We start from the raw sequence: 13,050 nt of genomic DNA on the forward strand, positions 1-13,050 counted from the left end.
CTTAGGGAAAGAAAATGCCACGAAAGCACTAAAGATCTGAAGCAGGGGGACCTCTGGGGTCAGTGACAGGGTGGAGACAGAGAGGCACAAGGAAGCCAGCACGACACAGCTGTCCTGTCCCCAAGCAGCGAGTGCAGCGTCCCCCGTGGTGGGAAGGCTTGTGAGGGCCACACCATGTGAAGACAGGCCTCTCGCCTGCTGAAGCCCTGGGGACGCCCAGAGAGGTGCCCTGGCACTGCATGGAGCAGAGAGGGACCGGAAGACGGGTCCTCCCTGAGAGCCGGCCTCAGGACATGCTCGGTGGAGTGCTGGCAGGTGGTGATCCTGGTGAGGTCTCAGAGGCCTTTCAGGAGTAACACTGGTCTTACATAAATGATTTCAGAAAACAGGAAAGAAAGAAACACATCCCAACTTGTTGTATGAGACTGGCAGAACCTTGATACGAAAACCAGATAAGGACATCACCAGAAAGGAAAATCACACGATGAACATGGATGCAGAAATCCTAGACAAAATATTAGCAAACTGAAATCAGTAAAAGAAGAAGGAAAAATACCTCATTGTCAAGGTGGATGTGTTTTAGAAATAGATTATCATTAGAAAATCAGTCAGTAAAATTCAATGTATTGACATGTTAAATGAGAAAAATAATATGCTTACCTAAGTAGACTTATAAAATGCATTGGATGGAGTTCAGTATGCATTCATAATTCAAAACAAAGCACACCTCGGGCTTCCCTGGTGGCGCAGTGGTTGAGAGTCCGCCTGCCGATGCAGGAGACACGGGTTCGTGCCCCAGTCCAGGAAGATCCTACATGCCGTGGAGCGGCTGGGCCCGTGAGCCATGGCCACTGAGCCTGCGCATCCGGAGCCTGTGCTCCGCAACGGGAGAGGCCACAACAGTGAGAGGCCCGCGTACTGCAAAAAAAAAAAAAAAAGCACACCTCTTACTTAGCAAACTAAAAATAGACAGGGACTCCCTTAATCTGATAAAGGATAGACCTGCAGCAAACACCGTACTCAACGGTGAAATGCAGAGAATTTGCAGAGGACAGAGCTGTCAGCTAACACCACTTCTATCCAACTCTGTGTTGGATGGCTCCTCCAGAGTAATAAGGACTAAAATAGTTAAAGTTATAAAGACTGTGAAGGAATAAATAAAATTATCATTACTCACAGATGAATGTGCACATAGAAAAACCAAAGTAAATCTGTAGATAAGTTACTAGAATTAATAAGTGAGCTTTGCACTGTTTAATATACTAAAAATTGCATATTGTATTGTATTTCTTTTTCTCCCCTTTTTATTTTTGAAAAATTTTTCTGAGTTTTTTTAACATAAATTTATTTATTTTATTTATTTATTATTTTTGGCTGCGTTGGGTCTTTGCTTCTGTGCATGGGCTTTCTTTAGTCGCACAAGCAGGGGCTACTCTTCGTTGCAGTGTGCAGGCTTCTCATTGTGGTGGCTTCTATTGTTGCAGAGCACAGGCTCTAGCGCGCAGACTCAGTAGTTGTGGCACATGGGCTTAGTTGCTTTGCGGCATCTTCCCAGACCAGGGCTTGAACCCGTGTCCCCTGCATTGGCAGGCGGATTCTAACCACTGTGCCACCAGGGAAGCCCTTTTTCAGTTTTTTGCATTAATTTGTTTTATTGGAGTATAATTGCTTTACAATGTTGTGTTAGTTTCTACTGTACAATGAAGTGAATCAGCTATATGTATACATATGTCCCCTCCCTCTTGGACCTACCTCCATCCCACCCATCTAGGTCATCACCGAGCACCAAGGTGAGCTTCCTGTGCTTTATAGCATGTTCTCCCTAACTACCTGTTTTACACATGGTAGTATATATATGTCAATCCTGATCTCCCAATTCGTCCCACCCTCCCCTTCCCCTCCCTGTGTCCACATGTCCATTCTCTATATCTACATCTCTATTCCTGCCCTGCAAATAAGTTCATCTGTACCATTTTTCTAGATTCCCCATATATGTGTTTTTTTTTTTTTTAATTTTTTTTTTTTTTTTTTTTGCAGTACGCGGGCCTCTCACTGTCGTGGCCTCTCCCGTTGCAGAGCACAGGCTCCGGACGCGCAGGCCCAGCGGCCATGGCTCACGGGCCCAGCTGCTCCGCGGCATGTGGGATCTTCCCAGACCGGGGCACGAATCCGTGTCCCCTGCATCGGCAGGCAGACTCTCAACCACTGCGCCACCAGGGAAGCCCCCCATATATGTGTTTATATATGATATTTGTTTTTCTCTTTTTGGCTTACTTCACTCTGTATGACAGACTCTAGGTCCATCCACATCTCTACAAATGACCCAATTTCATTCCTTTTTGGCTGAGTAATATTCCATTATATATATGTACCACATCTTCTTTATCCGTTCATCTGTCGTTGGACATTTAGGTTGTTTCCATGTCCTGGCAACTGTAAATAGTGCTGCAGTGAACATTGGGGTACATGTGTCCTTTTGAATTATGGTTTTCTCAGGGTATATACCCAGTAGTGGGATTGCTGGGTCATATGGTAGTTCTATTTTTAGTTTCTTAAGGAACCTCCATACTGTTTTACATAGTGGCTGTATCAATTTACATTCCCACCAACAGTGCTAGAGGGTTCTCTTTTCTCCACACCCTCTCCAGCATTTATTGTTTGTAGATTTTTTGATGATGGTCATTCTGACTGGTGTGAGGTGATACCTCATTGTCATTTTGATTTGCATTTCTTTAATAATTAGTGATGTTGAGTATCTTTTCATGTGCCTCTTGGCCATCTGTATGTCTTCTTTGGTGAAATGTCTATGCATTGTATTCCTACAGTCAAGAAAGAAACAAAAAATAAACATTTGTAAAATATACCATTAAAGTAGCATCAAAAAGTGTCAAACTCTCAGAAATCTAACAAAAGACCTCTTCAGGCAAAATTATAAAACTTCATTGTGAGACACTGAAAGAGCCTAAACCAATGGCAAGCTAGGGAGGCCCATGAATTGGTAGATGCAACACTGTGATATAAAGTCTTCCTGGGCTTCCCTGGTGGCACAGTGGTTAAGAATCTGCCTGCCAATGCAGGGGGCACGGGTTTGAGCCCTGATCTGGGAAGATCCCACATGCCGCGGAGCAACTAAGCCCACGCGCCACAACTACTGAGCCTGCGCTCTAGAGCCCGCGAGCCACAACTACTGAAGCCTGTGCGCCTAGAGCCCGTGCTCCGTAACAAGGGAAGCCACTGCAATGAGAAGCCCGTGCACCGCAATGAAGAGTAGCCCCCACTCGCAACAACAAGAGAAAAGCCCGCACAGCAACGAAGACCCAATGCAGCCAAAAATAAATAAATAAAATAAATAAAGTTATAAAAAAAAAAGTCTTTCCAAATTGCTGAGTGTTTCCAAGTAGACTCAATAACACTTCCAACAGGTTTTCGTTCATTGTATTCTTTTAGTGTAACTGGATACGTTGCCTCTAGAATGTAGGTGGAGTTGCAGAATGAGGTGGGAAGGTTGCTGTGTCAGTGGTGCTGGGGGACAGGTGAGCCCACCAAGCAGAAGGCTGGAATGTAAATTCCAACATCTGGAACCAAACTTGGAGTCAGACTCGATGGATTTCTTGTTGCTTGAGAATGTGTCCTATTGTCCTGGTTCTTCATGGGCTGGGTGGTTTGGGATTGTATCCTGGTCGTGTGGAAAGGAAGCTGCGCAGGTCAAAATTCTGCCATTTTTCTCCATGGGATTGTTTCCTTTGCTTGGTAGGTGTTTTCTTGGCTGGGCTGGAGCTGCAAACAGTTTCTTGGGTGGTGGATTCAGTCCATTCAGATCTCTTGTCTTCAGCAGACTTTGAGCTGTCGCACGTATGTGAGGTTTCCCTGCAGAGAAACGATATTGTATAAGTTTTCTCCACAAACTTGATGAGTGATCTGTTACATGCAGCTGTTAGGAGACAATGGCCTGGATGGAGAGGACCAGGCTCTCTTGAAGCTTTACAGTTTACCATTGCAGCCACGGGACTTCCCTGGTGGTCCAGTAGTTGAGACTTCGCCTTCCAATGCAGGGGGTGCGGGTTCGATCCCTGGTTGGGGAGCTAAGATCCCACATGCCTTGCGGCCAAAACACCAAAATATAAAACAGAAGCAGTATTGTAATAAATTCAGTAAAGACTTACAAAAAAAATGGTCCTCATCAAAAATACTAAAAGAAAAAAGAAAAACCCTAAGGGTCCTTCCAGCTGGAGTCTCTGATTGCACAGAGGTTCACATTTCCACCTTCAATGTGAAGATGCTGTGCGGCAGCTGAAGAGGTTTAGTGAAATCCAACTTAGTGACTGTTCTGTCTAAACTTGTATTATCCTCATTCCACGAACTATTTAAAAACAGAGTAGTAAAAAATGCCAACTAGGATCTGGAGGCCTAATAAGCAATACTTTTCACTTTTCTAACAGCGTTTATTCAAAGAGAAGAATATATTTTAATAGCTGTTGAACTGGGTTCTTGCTGACCTCAACCTTTTCTCCTGGAATAAGTTAGGCATTTTAAGAACGTGCATTAACTCCCACAGTCCATAATCCAGAGCAAACAGAAGTGGTAATGCAGACCTTCTGCGGTGTCGAACATGTGGTTTTCTTTCCTCTTCTTCTCACCACACATTGAGTGTTGGCCTCCAGGTTCATTCCTGGATCATTGATCTCACTCTACCTGATTTAGCAGACCAACCTCATCCTTTCCCAAGGTTTCAATTAGGTGCTAATTACTCTTAAGTCTTTATCTCTAGTTCTACGTACCCTTCTAGTGCTGGACTTAGGTATCCAAGAACCTACTGAAAATTTCAGTTTCTCAAACTCTACATGCTTCATATTTAACTTATCATCTTCTCTCACAAACTGCTTCTCCTCCTTTCTCTGGATCTTGGCGATTAGCACCACTGGTTGTCACAGGAGGGGCCATAGTGATGCAGTATGATTGGCATCAGGGCTTTAAATTTAGTTTGAAAACCAGCTAAGGGAATCAGGACCAGAAAGAGCCAGAGGGTGAGTGAAAATCATGAGAGGTTCAGGATTGGTGCAGGAAAATGACTTCTCCCATCAAATCTGATGAGCAGGGGCAGGGCTGAAACTGGGAAATAAAGTCAAGAGTCAGGTCAGTCAGAGGTAAGGAGGAAGTGACTTTAATAGGATGAAGGAGAGAGTGAGGTTGGAAGGGCACCAGTGCTGCGGTGTGGGCATCTTGCCCTCTGGGCTGTTGGCTGCATGGTGACAGCCACACCGTGACACTTCCCTGAACACGCCGTGCTCTCTCACTCCTCTTGCTTTTGTTCTTGCTGCTTACATTTCCTGATGTGCCCACATTTTTGTCTTTGTCCGAACTTCTCTTCTAATTGTTCAAGACTCAGCTGAAGTCTCTTCTGTGTGAAACCTTACCTCAAACTCTAGACTGAGTCACTCTCTGCTCTGTGTCCATCTCGTACATAGCTGTTTTTCTGCAGTCCCCACATTTTTGATGTCTGTTTATGTTTTTCTTTTACTTTACTTTTATTTTAATAAAAGTAATATGTAAAAATATTTTGAAGTTAAATAGTGGTTTCTGATTTCCAGAAACAGCAGACTGGATTAGTCAGATTAACTCTCCATCTAAAGACAATGAAAAGTATTATATAACATAGCTTTATATAATAAAAAATAACTTTAAAAGTATCAGAAATCTGAAAAGACAGTAGGAACTCCAAATTATTGTATGACAGTCTGCAAAGAGAGTTATAAGCATACAAATATACTGTACGTGAGAGTATACATGCTCATCAAACATGTTCATGGCCTGAGGGCATTTCCTATAGGTCCGGAGAGTTTTGGCTCTACATCCACAAAAGAGAAGAGGAACAGGGGCTTCCCTGGTGGCACAGTGGTTAGGAATCCACCTGCCAATGCAGGGGACATGAGTTCAAGCCCTGGTCCAAGAAGGTCCCACATGTTGCGAAGCAACTAAGCTCATGCACCACAACTACTGAGCCCACATGCCACAGCTACTGAAGCCCATGCACCTAGAGCCTGTGCTCCACAACAAGAGAAGCCACTGCAATGAGAAGCCTGTGACAATGAAGACTAGCCCCTGCTTGCCGCAAGTGGAGAAAGCCCACGCGCAGCAACAAAGACCCAACGCAGCTAAAAATAAATAAATTAATTAAATTAAATTAAAAAATAAAAAGAGAAGAGGAACAGAAGTCAATCCCAGTATCCAAGGTCTTAAAGGAGGCAGTCCTGACATTAAGCTGGTTCCTGGAAAGGGAATCACACTCAGAGTAAGGGTGAATCATACCTAAATCCACCCTCTACCCCAACCATGGGAGATTTTAAAGAAAGCTGCCTTGGAAAAAAAAAAAACAGAACAGGAGAAAAAAAAGAAAGAAAAAATTCCAGAGATTTTGGGACCACAGATCAACTCTTACAAAGATTTGCACCTGGGTACACACAATCTAGAACTCAGAGGCCAAGGAAGATCAAGCTATGGAATTGGTTTGAGAAGTTTGCACTATGCCCTAACATTTTTAGAAAGGAATACAAGTGCTCTCCAAAGGAGGGCATATCCATCCTAGACTTTGGGTAACCAACAAGTTCAAGTAATTTTCAAGGACAGTGACAAGCAGGAAGTCAGAGATAACAAGGCACCAAAGTGAAAGTGGTGGAGGTTGGTAGGGAGACAACATGAATGAGAATCAGGAGAACACAAAAATAACAGAAACATAACTGTACAGATGTCAAATAATGAAATTATCAAACACACATTTTGAAACAACTAAATATATCATGTTTAAAGAAATAAAATGAAAACTGGAAATATATCCAGGAACCATGAAACTATGAAAATAGAACCTCCAGAAATAAATACAATAACCAAAATTTAAAACTCAATGGGTATCTTATAAGACAAAGAGAAAATTTTCAAATCAGCTAAAGAAAATGGACAGATCACCTTCAAATGATTGACAGTTAACTCACATCTGGATTCTCAATTGCAACCTTGAAAGCAGAAAACAGTTTACTGATATCTTCAACTGCCAACCTAGAATTCTGTATTTAGTGAATCTGTATTTCATGAATGAGAGTGGAGTTAAGGCATTATCAGAAGTAAAAGCTGAAATAATCACCAATGAATTCCTCACTATAGGGAATTCTAAAGGAGATACTCAAGCAGAAGATAAGTGATCCCAAACGCAAGTTCTGAGATACAAAAATAGAATAACAAAGAGAGAAATGAACAAACAGGTAAATGTAAATGAACATCGACTGAATGCAATGTTAATAATAATATTTAGTGGGGCCTAAAAAGGAGAGATAAATTATGGGGTATAAATGGAGTTAAAGTGTTCTAAAATCCTTGTATTATCCAAGAAAATAATAAAGATTTTATTTTATTTTTTTTGATAATCTAATCATTGGTGCTATAATTTCTAGAGTAAGATAATTAGAATGCATAACTTCCAAACTAATAGAGGGAAAAATTGAATAAGAAGGAATTCTTAGCCAATCAAAACACTACAGAAAAGGAGAGGAAAAAAATAGAAGACGTGGAACAAGTAGAAATCACAAAATAAGATGGCAGATTTTAAAATATTATCTTAATAATTACATTAAACATAATTCGATTCTATGGTTTAAAAAAAGACAAATAGTGCTATACTGGATTTTTAAAAATTGAACTCTGTATATCATGAGAATAAAGGGAGAATAATAGTAAAAGGATGGGAAAATATGTCATTTGTATTTGCAAAGATATTTGGTATAAATAGATTAATACCAGACAAAATAGATTGTATCAGGCAAAAAGCATTGTGAGAGATAAAGAAGGATACTTCATGATGATAAAAATTTAGATAGGATTATCTAAATTTGTAGGTACCTCATAAAAATATATAAAGCAAAAATTTAATAGAGCTATAAGGAGAAATAGACAAATTCACAATTATAGAGGGAAAATTTATTCTTCTCAGGGATTGATAGATATAATGAGACCAAATAAATAAATAAATAACCTGTTGGTTAAGATACAAAAGACTGAACAATGTAATTAACAAACTAGATTTATGGCATCTATTAAACATTATAACCAACCACAAACCCCCTCATATTATTTAAAAACACACACAAATAATTTACAAATAATGAAAAAAGGCAAGAATTAAAACATTTCAAAGGATTGAAAGAATCTTCAAATATTTTCTGGTCATAACATTAGGGAGAAATCAATAACAAAGAGTAGGTAGAAATTCGCATGTCTTTGGGAATGAGGAACAACATTCTAAAGTTATATGTCAAGTAAGAAATTATAATGAAAATTAAATTTTGAACTGAATAATGAAAATGCTACATATTACAACTATGGATGAAGTCAAATAGAGAAAATTTATAGGTCTGTATCCACATGTTAGAAAGGAAGACAGGTTGAAAATTATGAGGTTAGTATGCATCAAAAAAAATTTTTAAAGCAACTACAAAATTAACACCAAAAAAGGAAGAATAAAGTAAATAATAAAGATAGAAGCAGTAATTAAATGAAACAAAAACAAACATACAATAGGAAGGGTCTAGATGGCTAAAAGTTAGTTCTTTCATAAAACCAATAAAGTTGATAAAACCTCTTGTGAAATTGATCAAAAATAGAGAAGGTACAAATAAACAATACTGGAGTAAGAAAGAGAATATAACTACAGATGCCAGACATCTTAGAAAGGAGATATTATTATCAACTTTATACTAATACATTTGAAAATATAGATGAAGAAGATGAATTTTAGGGGAAGGATACCAAGACTGACTGGAGAAGAAAGAAAAAACTGCAACAGTCCCAAATCTTTAAAGAATTAAATCAGTAGTACGTGTGTAACCTGAAAGGAAAGCCCCAGGCCAGCTGGCTTCACTAGGTAGTTATTCCAGACATTCAAGGAAGAAACAGTTTCATTCTTACCACACACCTCCAGACAACAAAAGAAGAAGAAACACTTATTTTATGATAGAGCAAAACTTGAGACCAAGGACAAATAGGTCAGAAATATTTCCAGGCTAATTTCACTCATGGACATAGATGTAAAATTTTTCAAAATGTAGTAAAGCCCCATCACAATACGATAATGAGATTCAAATAAAATCAGTTGTGTAAACACAGGTCCCATGATTGTGAAGTTCATGAGTGGCCACATCAGACTTGCACACAAGCCTCAGCCCCCGATGTTGTTTTATATGTGTGTGCTGTGTGGGGGGGTCATATTTTTCCTTTATTTTTTAAAATATTTTTTTGATGTAGACCATTTTTAAAGTCTTTATTGAATTTGTTACAATATTGCTTCTTTTTTTTATGTTTTGGTGTTTTGGCCGTGAGGCATGTGGGATCCTAGCTCCCCAACCAGGTATCGAACCCTCACCCCCTGCATTGGAAGGTCAAGTCCCAGCCACTGGACCACCGGGGAAGTGCCCCCCCTTTTGTCTTTTATCTTTCCCCCTTCACCTTTGTTTCTGGTCTTTGTTTGTCAAATTTTGGCTTCAATATCAGTGGAGAAAATTTTGATTTTTGTGGTGACTGGGCTGTCAAAGACACTGACATAGATCTCAGAAACCCACTGATTAGGCTGGAAGAATACTGGGGTTGCAGGGACCTGCCCTCTACTCCTCCATCTCCCAGGAAATAAATGATTACCTGCAGCTGCCCTAGCCCCCTACACAACCCCTGAGGAGGTTAAGAACTTTAATCAGCCTCTGTTTGAGAAAAGGAAGGAAAATTGCCAATGTATTACTCTCAATTTCAGATTATTTTGGGGAAAATATTGATGAGTTTTACATAAAACTAATTCAGCAGTAAAAAGGATAATACATTTTGACTAAGTCAGATTCATTCAAGGAATGCAAGGTTGGTTTAACATTTTAAAAAATCAGTTAATTATTTTCCATATTAGCTAGCTAATACAGGAAAAATTATATGATCATCCCAGTAGGTGCAAGAAAAACACTTGATAAAATTCAGTATCAGATTAAAAACTGAGTAAACTACGTCTTTCTTAATCAGATAAAGAGAAGGTGCAAAAATCTACAATAAACACCATATCTAACAAATACGTTTTTAAAAAGTGTGAAAAATTTCCGTCTGAGATGATGAACAAGAAAAGGACACCTCCTATCACCACTATCGTCACCGTTGCTCAATACTGAACAGGAGGTCCTGGATGTACAATATGACAAGAAAAAAAATCAAGACTAGTAACTTTAGAAAAGCAGAAACCAAGCTATAATTGTTTTCAGATAAAATGATTCTATATGTATTAAATAAAACATTTTTACATATAAAATATTAGAACTAATAAGAAAGTTTATGGCAAGGTCACCAAAAAATGAAATCAATATAAAAATTCCATTATATTTCTATATAAGAGCAACAAATAGAAAATGTTAATTTTAAAATATACTACTTACAGAGCATCCAAAAATAGCAACTAGGATAAATATAAAAGAATGACGTGAAAGACTTTTATGAGGAAGATTATACAACTTTACTGAAAGACATTATGTGTAAATGGAGAAATAGGCCATGTTTACAGAATGGAAGATTCAAAATGCAGAGGTTATTCATCTCTGAATTGATCTCTGTATTCAGTGCACTCCCACTCCAAATCCCAATAGGTATTTTGGGAAAATGACATGTGACAACATAATTCAAAATGTGAAACAATTCCAGGGAGAAAAATAGCTGAGGCAGTGAAGAAGAAGGAGGAGAAGGAAGGATGGGAGGGAAGAGGTCAAAGAGGGAATGAAAAACCTCAGCTTGTCAAGTGTTCAGATATTGTAAAGCTATGTTAATCAATACCATGTTGTATTGGTGCAGAAATAGACAAACAGACGAGTGAAACATACAGCCTGTATGTGCGTAGTCATATTCGACATAGGGAGCAATTCAGAGCAGTGGGGGGGAAAGTTTCACTTATGTTCACCAAGATATCATATATGAGAATATATCAGATATATATGAGATATAATCATATAATACTAAATTATAATATTGTATTTTCCCCATAATAACCCAGGTCTGGAAATAACTCAAATGTCCATCAACAGTGGAATGGTAGAATGGATCAATAAACTTTTTGATATAGTCATTCAGAAAATATTTACTTGGAACCAAAAAAGAAGTAGGTTACATGAAACAATATGAATGAATCTATAAACCTAAAGCTGAATGGATCAAAAATAAAACAAAAATTATACTTACAGTATAATGCTAATTATATAAAGTTCAAAAGTAAGCAAAATTAAAATATATTTTATAAGGATGCATTCAAGGATGCTTAAGAAAAGCAAGGCTAGAATTACCATAAGAGACAGGAGGATGGTCTGCCTTGGTGGGAATGAATGTATTGTAGTCAGAAAGGACCTTTGGGCTATAAATAATGTTCAGTTCCTTGACCTGGTTCATGGTTACTTGGCCTTATAACTGTTTGTTATGCACCTTTTGTATATTATAGTTTGCAATAGAAATGTTTAAGATTAGAAAAATTAGACTTCCAATGAAAATTGATTTTCTGACATAGTTGAGAGTTAGTTGGCTTTCTACATATTTGTCAAATGCTGAAACATTTATGCACATTCCTGTCTGTGTTATCTTTCACAATAAAAGTATAGCCTTGTATAATTAGGCTTCTAATGAAAAATAACAGTGGTCAGACCTAGCCCATCTTACTACCTAGAGGCAAGCACGGTCAGGTTTTCTGGTGTTTCTTTTGGTGTTTACCTCTATATTTCTAAATACAAGCTTACAGTTCTGTATCTTTAATTTTCATCTTTAGATACTATTTATTGGCTGTCTACACGATAAGATGTGGACATGGATTTCTTATCTACCGTTTTCTCTCTAGGCTCACACACACGTTTCTTATTTTCTTCCTCCCCAACTATATTGTTTTTCATTTATGTCAATATCCAGAATTTACCTTATTATGACTATGTAAATATCATTCATCACCAAAATAATTCAACTCCAAACTCCTCTCAGTGTGTTCATTCTATTAGTTTCATTTTTTTTCTTGGAGACATCCCCCAGAAGTCCTCATTTTTCTCCAATTTGGGCTACTCTTTACATTATCATGCTTATGAAATAGTTTTCAGAGACTTCTACCACCAGCCATGAGAGAGTAAGTGCTCTCCATTGCCAACAACTACAGTACTGGACAATACATGGTATGATTCTTTTCAGGCTTTGAAAAATGAGCATCACAGGAGAAGAGACACCCCTGAGGAGAGCACAATGTTGCCCCATGACTGTTGTACCCATCAACCTGGAGGTGGTCTCTCTGAACTGAGCAGGAAGATGCTGAAGTTCAGATCTTTGAAGTGGTTGGAATCTGTCTGGCAGGGTTTCTGAGGAATGAATGCTTCACAGAGAAGTGCTCCAAGAAGTCTGCATGGGGATTCTTTGTGAGTCCTTAGCTTAGGACTGGGGTGCACAGGCAAAAGGCGAAAATCCATGAGGCTTAATAGAAATCAGCTGCAGGCTGAGAGGAAAACAGTGACAGCAGACAGCACGCGGTTCTGGGAGACATTCACACACCAGCCGAGGCAGTGGAGAGACGTCATTGAAAAGTATGGAACAGAATTGAGATTCCGGAAAGGCCAAAATGTAAGAGTAAGCTCCACACTCTACAGTATGGGATACTTCCTAAACATGAGTTCTAAACCAAAGTAGGCCCACTCCAAGAAAGAATAAAACCAAGGCTGACAAGACCATAAGTAGGTACCAATGATTTCACTGTCTGCCTGAATAAACTGAACACCTATAAAGGAAGAAGACATGACTTTCTCTCTCTCCAACACATCATACACAATGTCCAGCATACAATAAAAAAAATTACTGCATATGCAAAGAAATGGGAAAATAGGACCCATAGCTAAGAGAATATGCAGTTTTTGGAAACTCATTCTTGGTTTCCCAGATGTTGGAATTAGCAAGCTAGAACTTTCAAGCAGCGAACACAAATGTACACGTTTCTAACAGCTGTTTGAATAAATGGCAATGATTAGTGAA

This window comes from Delphinus delphis, chromosome 2 (assembly GCF_949987515.2).
Source record: "Delphinus delphis chromosome 2, mDelDel1.2, whole genome shotgun sequence".
In the NCBI taxonomy this organism is placed as follows: Eukaryota; Metazoa; Chordata; class Mammalia; order Artiodactyla; family Delphinidae; genus Delphinus; species Delphinus delphis.